The sequence below is a fragment of the Apium graveolens genome, chromosome 3 (genome assembly GCF_009905375.1).
Source record: "Apium graveolens cultivar Ventura chromosome 3, ASM990537v1, whole genome shotgun sequence".
NCBI lineage: Eukaryota > Viridiplantae > Streptophyta > Magnoliopsida > Apiales > Apiaceae > Apium > Apium graveolens.
In genome coordinates, this window is record NC_133649.1 from 158,847,954 (window position 1) to 158,858,945 (window position 10,992).

Consider the following 10,992-nt stretch of genomic DNA (forward strand, 5'->3'; position numbering starts at 1 on the left):
CCAGTTTCTGTTTCTGTTTCTATTTCTATTCCAGCTTGCTACCTATGTTGTCTTTTACATGAGTCATTCCGTTCCGGTTTCTGTTCTCTGGTGCCATACTGAATTTGGCAGTGAGTCTGAGTCATGTATTCACTGAGATGGCAGTGAGTCTGTTCTCTATTTTTCTGGACTTTTATCAGCTATACTTGCCGCAGTTCATCGATAAATCTAATGATTGGATTTTATATCTACTTGGGACGCTTCATTAAAGGCTTAAATTGGAGTTTTGGACTCAAGTTGTTGGAATTTTTGACGTGTTTTTGTGTTATTATATTTCAGGCATCGGTTAATTGAAGAAAGGAGCTTTTTAAGGAAATATGCTGAAAAGAGATCAGAAATGGAAGCCTAGGCCATTTTCAAGTTGTACAGAATCTCGTTAGTTTCGTGTGGGCAGTTGAATCACCTAATTCTGACGAGCAGAACTCAAGATACGACCAAAAAAAGAAATGTCAAAATTTTTTAAGAAGGTCGGTGCGGCCGCGCCAGAACCAGCGCGCCCGCGCCGCTGAAAACACTATTCCAGCGTGGCCGCACCCGAAAACAGCGCGCCCGCGCCCTGTTTCTGCCATAGAATCCTGATTTTAGTCGAAATTGAAGATTTTGAGAGTTCTGGTCATCCTGGAGCCTATATATACCAATAAAAAGACGTTTTTAACAACAAGGAGACCTGTGGGAGAAATAAGAAGACCTAGAGAGTACGAGAAGGCTACAGAGAAAAAGACTTTTGTTTTCTTTGATTTAGGCGATACTTGGATGCTTGTTTTTGATTTGTCTTTGAACCCTAGTACTCTTATATTGTTTTGTATCATGCTTACATTGGAATCCATGATGATGGTGAGTTCGATTATAAACTAATCGTTATCGTGGGGTTCTAGCGGATTTATTTATGAATTTATTTAGTTAATTTATTTCAATATCTTGGTGTGCAGTGATTGATTGACATTCTAGTATTGGTTGTGCTTATTCGTCTTATGTGCGTAGCTAACATATAAGATAGCGTGTTAATCTCTATTGAAGTGAAATTGAATATAGAGGTTTAGAACTTGCCATGCTAGCATAGGTTCATGTGTTATTATTATGCATGATTCGTAGGTAATTTTAACCATCTTACTTGCCCTATGTAATCACGAGAGATAACTTGTGTATTACACCGTTATGTTTTCAATTCTTATAGACATATAAGGACTAAGCATAATTGGTGTCTATTCAACTTCTATCTCTTTTATGGATGCTTGGTAGTAGGGTATTCGTACAACGAAAGTTGGCATTTACTAGTTTGGTGTTATCTGATTAGTGTCATCACCATTACATGCTAAGGTTAAGAACAAAAAGGCTATTGAATGAAGTATTTAATGAAGTTAAGATCCCATGTTTGTCATATATATTAATTCAACCATTCTTGTTCTTATAGTTATAATTTTTAGTTTAATTCTTAGTTATAAACAATCTTAACTTGTTATTTGTCTTAGCATTGGATAATAACCATATCATTGTTACATAGGTGCATATTCTTAAATTAACCAAAGAGTCTCTGTGGGAACGAATTTGATCTAAATCTTATACTACTTGCGAACGCGTATATTTGCGTGTATTATTAGCGCATGTTAACGTCCTAACAAGTTTTTGGCGCCGCTGCCGGGGACTCGGTATTAATTTTTAGTTTATGTGCTTGTCATCAGTGGTTGTTAAAGTTCACTGACTCAGATTCTTTTACTTTCACGGTTTACTTATTTGTGTTTCAGGTACTCATGACAATGGGAGATCCAGCAGCAGTAACAAAAGCGTTGATGGATTATTCTCAACCAAAGATCAATGACATTCAATCTAGCATTGTCAGGCCAGCTATCGCAGCTAGTACCTTTGAGATCAAGCCTGGCATAATTCAATGGGTACATAATTCAGTCCAGTTTGGGGGTTCTCCAATGGAAGATCCAAATATGCATATTAGGGATTTCATAGAGATCTGCGACACCTTCAGGTTCAATGGTGTTTCTGAAGATGCTATAAAGCTGAGGCTTTTCCCATTCTCGCTGAGGGATAAAGCTATGTGCTGGTTACATTCTCTACCAGCAGGTTCTATCACCACTTGGGAGGATCTTACTCAGAAGTTTCTTACTAAATTCTTTTCTATGGTGAAGACAGCTGCAATCAGAAACGCTCTTACTCAATTTGCGGAGAAATCGGGAGAATATCTATGTGAAGCTTGGGAGCGCTACAAGGAGATGCTTAGGAAGTGTGCTTATCATGGAATGCCTGATTGGATGATCATCAATTGCTTCTATAATGGGTTGGGAGCACAGTCAAGACCCATGCTCGACGCAACATCAGGTGGAGCATTATGGGCAAAGAGCTATGAGGAAGCTTATGATCTAATTGAACTGATGGTTGCTAATGAATATCAGTATCCAACCCAGAGATTGCCACATGGCAAGGTAGCAGGAGTTCTTGAAGTGGATACAGCTACGACTATTACTGCTCAACTAAAGGCGTTGTCTATGAAGATCGATTCTCTGGCTAACTATGGCGTTAATCAGATAATCAGTGTTTATGAGTTGTGTACAGGTTCACATGTGACGGAGCAATGCGCTATATCCAGTGAATCAGCTCAGTTTGTGAGCAACTTTCAGAGATCGCAGAAACCAGTTCCAGACACTTATCATCCTGACAATTGGAATCATCCTAACTTTAGACGGAGCAACAATCAGAATGTGATGCAACAGCCGTTCCAGCAGTTTAGAGAAAAACAATTCAACCCTCCTGGTTTTCAGCAACAATTTGCACCAATACAACAACTCCAACTTCAACAACAAACTCATGATGCAGGTCAATCTTCGAATGAAAAATCTGAATTGGAAGAGTTGAGACATATGTGCAAAAACCAGGATCTTATATGCCAAAGCCAGGCTATTTCTATCAAGACTCTGGAGAACCAGATAGGACAAATTGCTAACACCTTACTGAATCGACTATCAGGAACGCTTTCTAGTGATATAGAAGTTTCAGGCAAGAGGGAAGCAGAAGAGCAGGTTAAGGCAATTACATTGAGGTCTGGGAAGGTTGCAAGCCCTGAAAAATCTCAAGTTCCAGAATCTGAAGTTTTGGCTGAAGAAGATGTGCAGAAGGAAGCAGAAGTGGAATCAAGGAAGAAAATTGTGGGACACACTCCAACTGAGGGTAATACAGGGGAGAAACAGATCTATCCTCCACCTCCTTTTCCTAAGAGGCTGCAAAAGAAAAAACTGGATAAGCAGTTTGAGAAGTTTCTGGAGGTGTTCAAGAAACTTCATATCAACATACCTTTCGCTGAAGCTCTTGAACATATGACTAGCTATGCGAGGTTTATAAAAGGTATTCTCTCTCGAAAAGTGAAGCTCGATGACTTAGAGACTGTTGCTCTTACGAAGGAATGTAGTGCTGTGCTGCAACAGAAGTTGCCTTCGAAGCTTAAAGATCCTGGAAGTTTCACTTTTCCTTGCACTATTGGAAATATGTCATTCGACAAATTTTTATGTGATTTGGGAGCTAGCATCAATCTGATGCCCTTGTCTATCTTTAAGAAGTTGGGATTACCTGATTCGAAGCCTACATACATATCACTATAACTAGCTGATCGTTCCATCGCTTATCCGCGAGGAATAGTGGAGGATGTATTGGTTAAGGTGGATAAACTCATCTTCCCTGCTGACTTTGTAATTCTTGATTTTGAGGAAGATAAGAAGATTCCCATTATCTTGGGGAGACCATTCTTAGCTACAGGCCGAACTATGATCGATGTGTAAAAAGGAGAGCTTACGATGAAGGTTCATGATCAGAAGATCACTTTAATATGTTCAAGGAAATAAAGTTACCACAGCTAAAAAGGAATGCTTTAAAGTAGAGTGGGTTGACTCTGTCATGAATTTAAAGCCTGAGCAATTGCCAAAGTCAGATACTTTAGAGAGATCCTTAATAGGGGAATCAGTTATTGAAGATGAAGAAGGAGCAGAGGAACTGCAGGTTTTGAATGCACCTCTGTGGAAGAGGAAGTTGGATATGCCATTCGATTTTATTGGGTTAACAGAGCTGAAAATTTATCACAAGCGTTTTCAACCATTTATTGAAGAAGCTCCCACACTTGAGCTCAACCCACTTCCAGATTACTTGAGTTATGCATTCTTAGGTGACCGACCGGTTCCTCCCGTGTTTACAGATGGTCCCTCTCGTGCATCACTTACAGTTGATAGGTTTGGTCTTGGTGATGCGTAATATAAAAGGTTGATTCGACGTATTGAGGCCTTGCATGACATCCACCGATATTTTGCTGAAGATTTGACACACGCTCTCGGTACTTTTTCCCGAGACACTGGTGTCGAGGTTGATTGGCCACCTGATCCTCCACCCGAGGAGGGTGATCCTCCTAATAACTAGGTATGCCTGAAATTCTTATTATTACCTTCAGTGAGGATATTGAAAATTTTAAGTTTGGGGTGATAATGTAAGGATTAGTAGTGCGTATGTCCATATAGATTCATATAGATTCATATTGCATGTTTAGTTACATTTCATTCATATTTTAGCATGATTGTTCATATAGGACATATTTGTTTATGTTATTATGTGAGTCCATATAGTTACATGCAATGCATATAACATGATCCCTTAGGTTGAGCTATTTCTGATTGATTGGTTGATATTGATGTGAGTGTAGTGATGACGAATAGAGGGATATTTAAGTCCTAATGAATTGATTTGTATACTAGAAACAAATATTTTCACAAAGTCTTATAGGGTAGCTTTTGATCTAGATCATGATCATACTTGTTTGTTATTGAGATTTAATCACCTGGTTATATTTAGAATTTGTAATATTCTCGTAATGACAAAAAGAACACTGGATTTTTAAACTGGAGAAAAACTTGGATTTCATTGTTAGTTGTGAATAAGCTATGCGTCAAATGGCTAGTAGCCGACTCATATTTTTATGAGTAGTCTAGGGTTGAATGAGATGGAGCGAAACGCACTCATTCAGAAATTGTTGAAAAAAAAGAGAAGAAAAAAAGAAAGAAAAGAAAAAGAAAAGAATATGTGTTTATGCATAATTGATCAAGAGTGAGCTCTTTAATACTCGAGTTATTAAGTTCTAGGGGACTTTGTGCCTAGTGACCTATGGCTTTGATAGTCTGCGATCCGCTAACCTAACGCTCGCTATATGGGTATTATTGTATAAGTCTTTTGGGGACCTCATTCATTACACGGTCAAATAAGCATCTTTGTTATGTGTTCAATAATAGTATGAATCCTTGTATAACTCTAGTAGAAAGGAGGTGTTGTAAGTCATTATGCGTTTAACGTCTATTCTAGTTATAAACTGGTGATTGTTTTGATGATAGATAAGTTATGATTATTTATCTAGTATCAAGAGTATTTCTAGTAAGCATCCACACACGTACACTTCTGGTTTGTGGGATTTATTCAAACTCTATTTTGAGTCGTTACATTCTTAGAGACATTGGCTTATTCATTTAGTTATGGTTATTCTGAGGGGATCGATTGCATTATCATTAATTGCATTCGCGTAGTTGCATTCATGCATTAGGTTTATTTTGTAGTTTTTGAGTCTGTTTATGCTTAAGGACAAACATCGATTCAAGTTTGGGGGTGTGATGAGTGAATTTTATATCTACTTGGGATGCTTCATTACAGGATTTAATTGGTGTTTTGGACTCAAGTTGTTGGATTTTTTGATGTGTTTTTGTGTTATTGCATTTCAGGCATCAGTTAAATGAAGAAAGGAGATTTTCAAGGAAATATACTGAAAAGATATCAGAATTGGAAGCCTAGGCCATTCTCAAATTGTAGAGAATCTCGTTAGCTTCGCATTGGCAGTTGAATTGCCTAATTTTGACAAGCACAACTCAAGATACGGCAAAAAGAAGAAATGTCAGAATTTTTCCAGAAGGTCGGCGCGGCCGCGTTAGAACCAGCGCGCCCGCGCCGCTGAAAACACTATTCCAGCGCGGTCGCGCCCGAAAACAGCACGCCCATGCCCTGTTTCTGCCCCAGAATCATGATTTTAGTCGAAATTGAAGATTTTGATAGTCCTGGTCATCCTGGAGCCTATATATACCAATAAAAAGATGTTTTTAACAACAAGGAGACCTGGGAGAGCAATAAGAAGACCTAGAGAGCACAAAAAGGCTACGAAGAAGAAGACTTTTGTTTTCTTTGATTTAGGCGATACTTGGATACTTGTTTTTGATTTGTCTTTGAACCCTAGTACTCTTATATTGTTTGTTATCATGCTTTCATTGGAACCCATGGTGATGATGAGTTCGATTATGAACTAATTGTTATCGTGTTGTTCTAGCGAATTTATTTATGGATTTCTTTAGTTAATTTGTTTCAATATCTTGGTGTGTGGTGATTGATTGACATCCTAGTATTGGTTGTGCTTATTCGTCTTATGTGCATAGCTAACATATAAAATAGCGTGTTAATCTCTATTGAAGTGAAAGTGAATATAGAGGTTTAGAACTGCCATGCTAGCATATGTTCATGTGTTATTGTTATGCATGATTCGTAGGTAATTTTAACCATCTTACTTGCCCTATGTAATCACGATAGATAACTTGTGCATTAAACCGTTATGTTTTCAATTCTTACATACATATAAGGACTAAGCATAATTGGTATCTATTTAACTTCCATCTCTTTTGTGGATGCTTGGTAGTAGGGTATTCGTACAACGAAAGTTGGCATTTACTAGTTTCGTGTTATCTGATTGGTATCATCACCATTACATGCTAAGGTTAAGAACAAAAAGGCTATTGAATGATGTATTTAATAAAGTTAGGATCCCATGTTTGTCATATATATTAATTCAACCATTCTTGTTCTCTTAGTTATAATTGTTAGTTTAATTCTTAGTTATAAACAATCTCAACTTGTTATTTGTCTTAGCATTGGATAATAACCATATCATTGTTGCATAGGTGCATATTCTTAAATTAACCAAAGAGTCTCTGTGGGAACGAATTTGATCTAAATCTTATACTACTTGTGAACGCGTATACTTGCGTGTATTATTAGCGCGTGTTAACGTCCTAACAAAATCTTATATGTATCGCACATTGCTTATCATGACTTAAATCTTAAATGTGCACATTTTGATGTTAATGTCTTGCTGATAATTGATTTCTTAAGTTGTGTGTGGAGTATATGAACTGTGTCAGAATTTTATATTATTAAGCATTTTTAGAGTTTTATTTACATGTTAGAGTTGCTATCTGATCTCTAGTTTGAGCATAGAAACTATCTTTAAGTTGTATTGTTAATCTAAAATTTCTTTTAGATTCGACTAAAGCAACTGAGTTGCCATTCAGATAGCTGCAGATCTCCATATGCTATTTTTTGTCATCCAGTTTTATAAAATATATTTGATCTCTATTTGCTATTTCACATAAGAGATAAAAGTTATTGCACACTCATTTAACTACCTGGACATCAATGACTAGATGAGTTAAAAATCACTGCTTAATCTTTACCTGAACATAATGTTCATGTGTTAACAATAGCAACTGACAATTCTCATTTATTTTCATAAGATAAATCTCGGGACCTTCATGTATGTTTATGTCAAACCCTAGTTTAATCATATTATCGAGTTACGTAATTGGTATTTGCTTGTATATTTATTCATGGCTGATATAAGCTAAATTTTCTTGTCGACTTGCACAAGTTTGAAAGAATCGTATGCATCAAATTCTGCAACATTTGTAAATGATAATGTAAATATGCTAAAGGGACGCAACTACACAAACCCTTCTGCATATTGCTGCAAGTTTGCTACTATACAAAAAATACAAAGATTTTTTTTGGTGAAATCCTTTATTGTGTTCTGTCATATTGCTCATATGCTCTTAAAATTGGTTATTATTGTGTTATTTATGAATAACATATTGTTGTGGGTATATAAATAAGTGCATATAGATTTTTATGATGCTTGCATCTTGTTGTGTCATAAATCTAGAGAAAAAAGCTCTGGAAACATCTGGTTATGATACCTTCTATTTTCGTTTGGAGCCTCTGTTCTAATGTACATGCTGTAAGCTTATTGTATATCAAAATTGGAGTTTATTTCTCATATATACCGACTCTCCAATATATAGCGACACTGCCTTATTCAACAACCTTAATGATTGTATGCACATGGCAAAAACAAATTATAATTCAACCTCTGGATCATGTATTTTTTCTTTGTCACAATACTCGTGTAATATTAGGTTAGACAACATCTGTTAGTTTGTTAACCATAACTTACTCTTAAGTAATTATTATTCTATTTGCGGTTGGATCATCTTTAAGCCGGTCAAGACTATTTACCTTTATGATGAAAGCTGCTAGAGCAAGTAAAAAGAATTTTCATCTTTTGGATCGAGTTTTATCCATGCCGAAATCAGGGAATAAGTGTCCCCTTGGGTTACTTTTGCAGAGTGTCAGCTCTTGTTTTTGAACTAATATAAATACATTGCAACAAAGCTGAAATATATTAGAAATTGAAAATACTTTCATGGACTTGAAATTTTTGGGATTTTCTTTAATGTTGGACGTGGCGGTGATCGATCACTGCTGCTAGCTTCTTCTATCAAGAATTCATTTAAAATTTTTGTTTGATTTTAATCATGGATTAACGTTAGATTGTTTTAATTTGTTATGACTTTGTATTCTTATTTGCAAACAAACGTACTTTTTACTTTGTATTTTATTTGTCACTTTGTAGTACTTCGTATTTAATTTGTCAATTTTATTGGAGACGGATTTATAACCGAACGGATCCCGTAAAATCCTAGACAAGGTTTTTAAAACCGAAACTGAATCGATGACTTTGGTTGCGGTCGAGTTTTAAATTTCAAAAACCGAGGGTATGCGGTTTCAGTTTTAACTAAAATCCGCCCCGATCCGACCCGCGCTCCCCCTAATGATATATATATAATTATTTAAGGTTTTTTGAAAAATACTCATATCTAAAAATATTTTTGCAAAAATATTGTCATATTTTAAAAAAATTTGCAAAAAAATATTTTTTAATTTGTAAAAATACTATTTTTCAATTTGTTTTGTAAAAATATGATTTTTGCCAACTGGACATGCAACATTTGACAAGTTTCTGCAACTCCATTCAACTAGTTGCATATCTGTTTGATTTTGGTTGATTCCGTATTTTTGCAAAAAAATCAGAAGATGGTAAAATTGCAAAAAAAACATAGAAAAATTAGTATTTTTGGTAATTTCTCTATAATTAATAATCTACATTGAGTCTAAGTTAAATTTTGTTTAATTTGAGTCTAATTCAGATTTTGCATAACTTTAATTGATTATGGTTCTGATCATGTCATATTTTGTTCGAATTCAAATCGAAAAAAAATCGGATTAAATTCAGTTAAATATTTCAAAATTTTCTTATTTTAGGTCGAATTTGATTTGAATTAGATAAATTTGATTTGGAATTAACTAAATTATAATAATTAAATGTGCAATGATTTATAGTTTGGTTATCATCATTTCAATAATAATGACTATTAAATTTTTAGTAAATAATTGAGAATAATTAAATTTATACATAGAATTTGTTATCTACTAAATCTAATGTTCAAATAATGTCAACAACATATTAAATAACTAGGTAGAATAAGAAATAACCAATGTGAGAATAAGTATGTCCCGTTATTGTTTCTCTAGCTAAAACACATTTTGGCCTGGTTTATTTCGTTAATTATGTGATTACATAAAAACTTTAATTTACATGTAGCTTGTAACTAAGTTATAATTAAAAGTTTTAAGATAATTAAATTATATGCATTTTGTTTATTACAATACAACTAAAAGTCATGTGGTTATATTTGGTAAGTAAATAATATTTTTATATTTGATAACTATATAACTTGTAGACAGTGGTAACTAATGTAAAGCATAATGTAACGTAATAAGTAAACGAGGAAATATAACTCAACATGAAACATAAACAGATAAATAATATTAACTGTGAATCACAAGAATCCAAAAGACGAAGATTGGATAGATACAAAAATCAAATCATGAAATTAATGAACTAAGTCCGTAACCAGGTCATGAAAATAAATTCAGTAACATGTCCAAGCCTTCATGAAAGAATAAAAGAACAAAGGACTAAGTGATAAGGAAGTGTATTGGTTTGAGTATCGAAGATCATAGGGATTTAATGGATGAAGCAATAAATGACCATTAGGCAATATCAACTCAGAATTGTAAAGAGATTGAGTGAATCCAATTCAGTATCAGTCGTTTGTGAACCAAACCAGTGCACTAAGTGTCAGCACATTATAAAAGGATTAACTTAATCATGCAGAAAAAATCAAGTTGATACATGATAGAGTGGATCAAAGATAGGAAAAATATGAGCTGTATTGAAGAAGATCAGAAAAATAATTAAGCCTTTAATTATCCCTTCAAGGCGCCAGAAGAAGAAAATACTCTGATTCAAGGGTATTTTCCCCTCTAGGCGCCAGAAGAAGAAAATACTCCAAGTCAAGAGTGTTTCCCCTCTAGGATCCAGAAGAAGAAATCATTAAATCAGAGTGTTTCCCCTCTAGGCGCTAGAAGAAGAAATCACCAAGTCAAAAATGGTTCCCCTCTAGGCGCCAAAAGAAGATAACATTCTAAGTCATGAATGTTTCCCCTCTAGGCGCCATATGGAGACATGATTCCGTCTTGGCTTCTTTCACTCTAGGCCCAAGTAGATTTGAATGAGATCACTCTTAGCGCCAACACATGCCTTGGTTAATTTTTTGTTACAGCAGCACAACAAATTAATTTGGCTGTAATGAAACCACGTAATTGAGTTTATGAAAAGTCCACACAAAAGGAGCAAATTGAATTTACTGGTAATCATCTTCTCCAGCAACCAACTGCAACAAATACGAGAGCTCATTCAAGGCA

The 10,992-nt window shown here is 35.1% G+C and overlaps 1 non-coding gene across 1 annotated transcript; it reads right to left on the reverse strand.

The window, feature by feature from the left end:
- Positions 1-2,183: 2,183 nt before the first annotated feature.
- LOC141715831 (small nucleolar RNA R71) lies at positions 2,184-2,290 on the reverse strand. The gene has a single exon (XR_012572579.1). It is a non-coding gene; the product is annotated as a small nucleolar RNA R71 (small nucleolar RNA).
- Between the last annotated feature and the right edge of the window lie 8,702 nt (positions 2,291-10,992).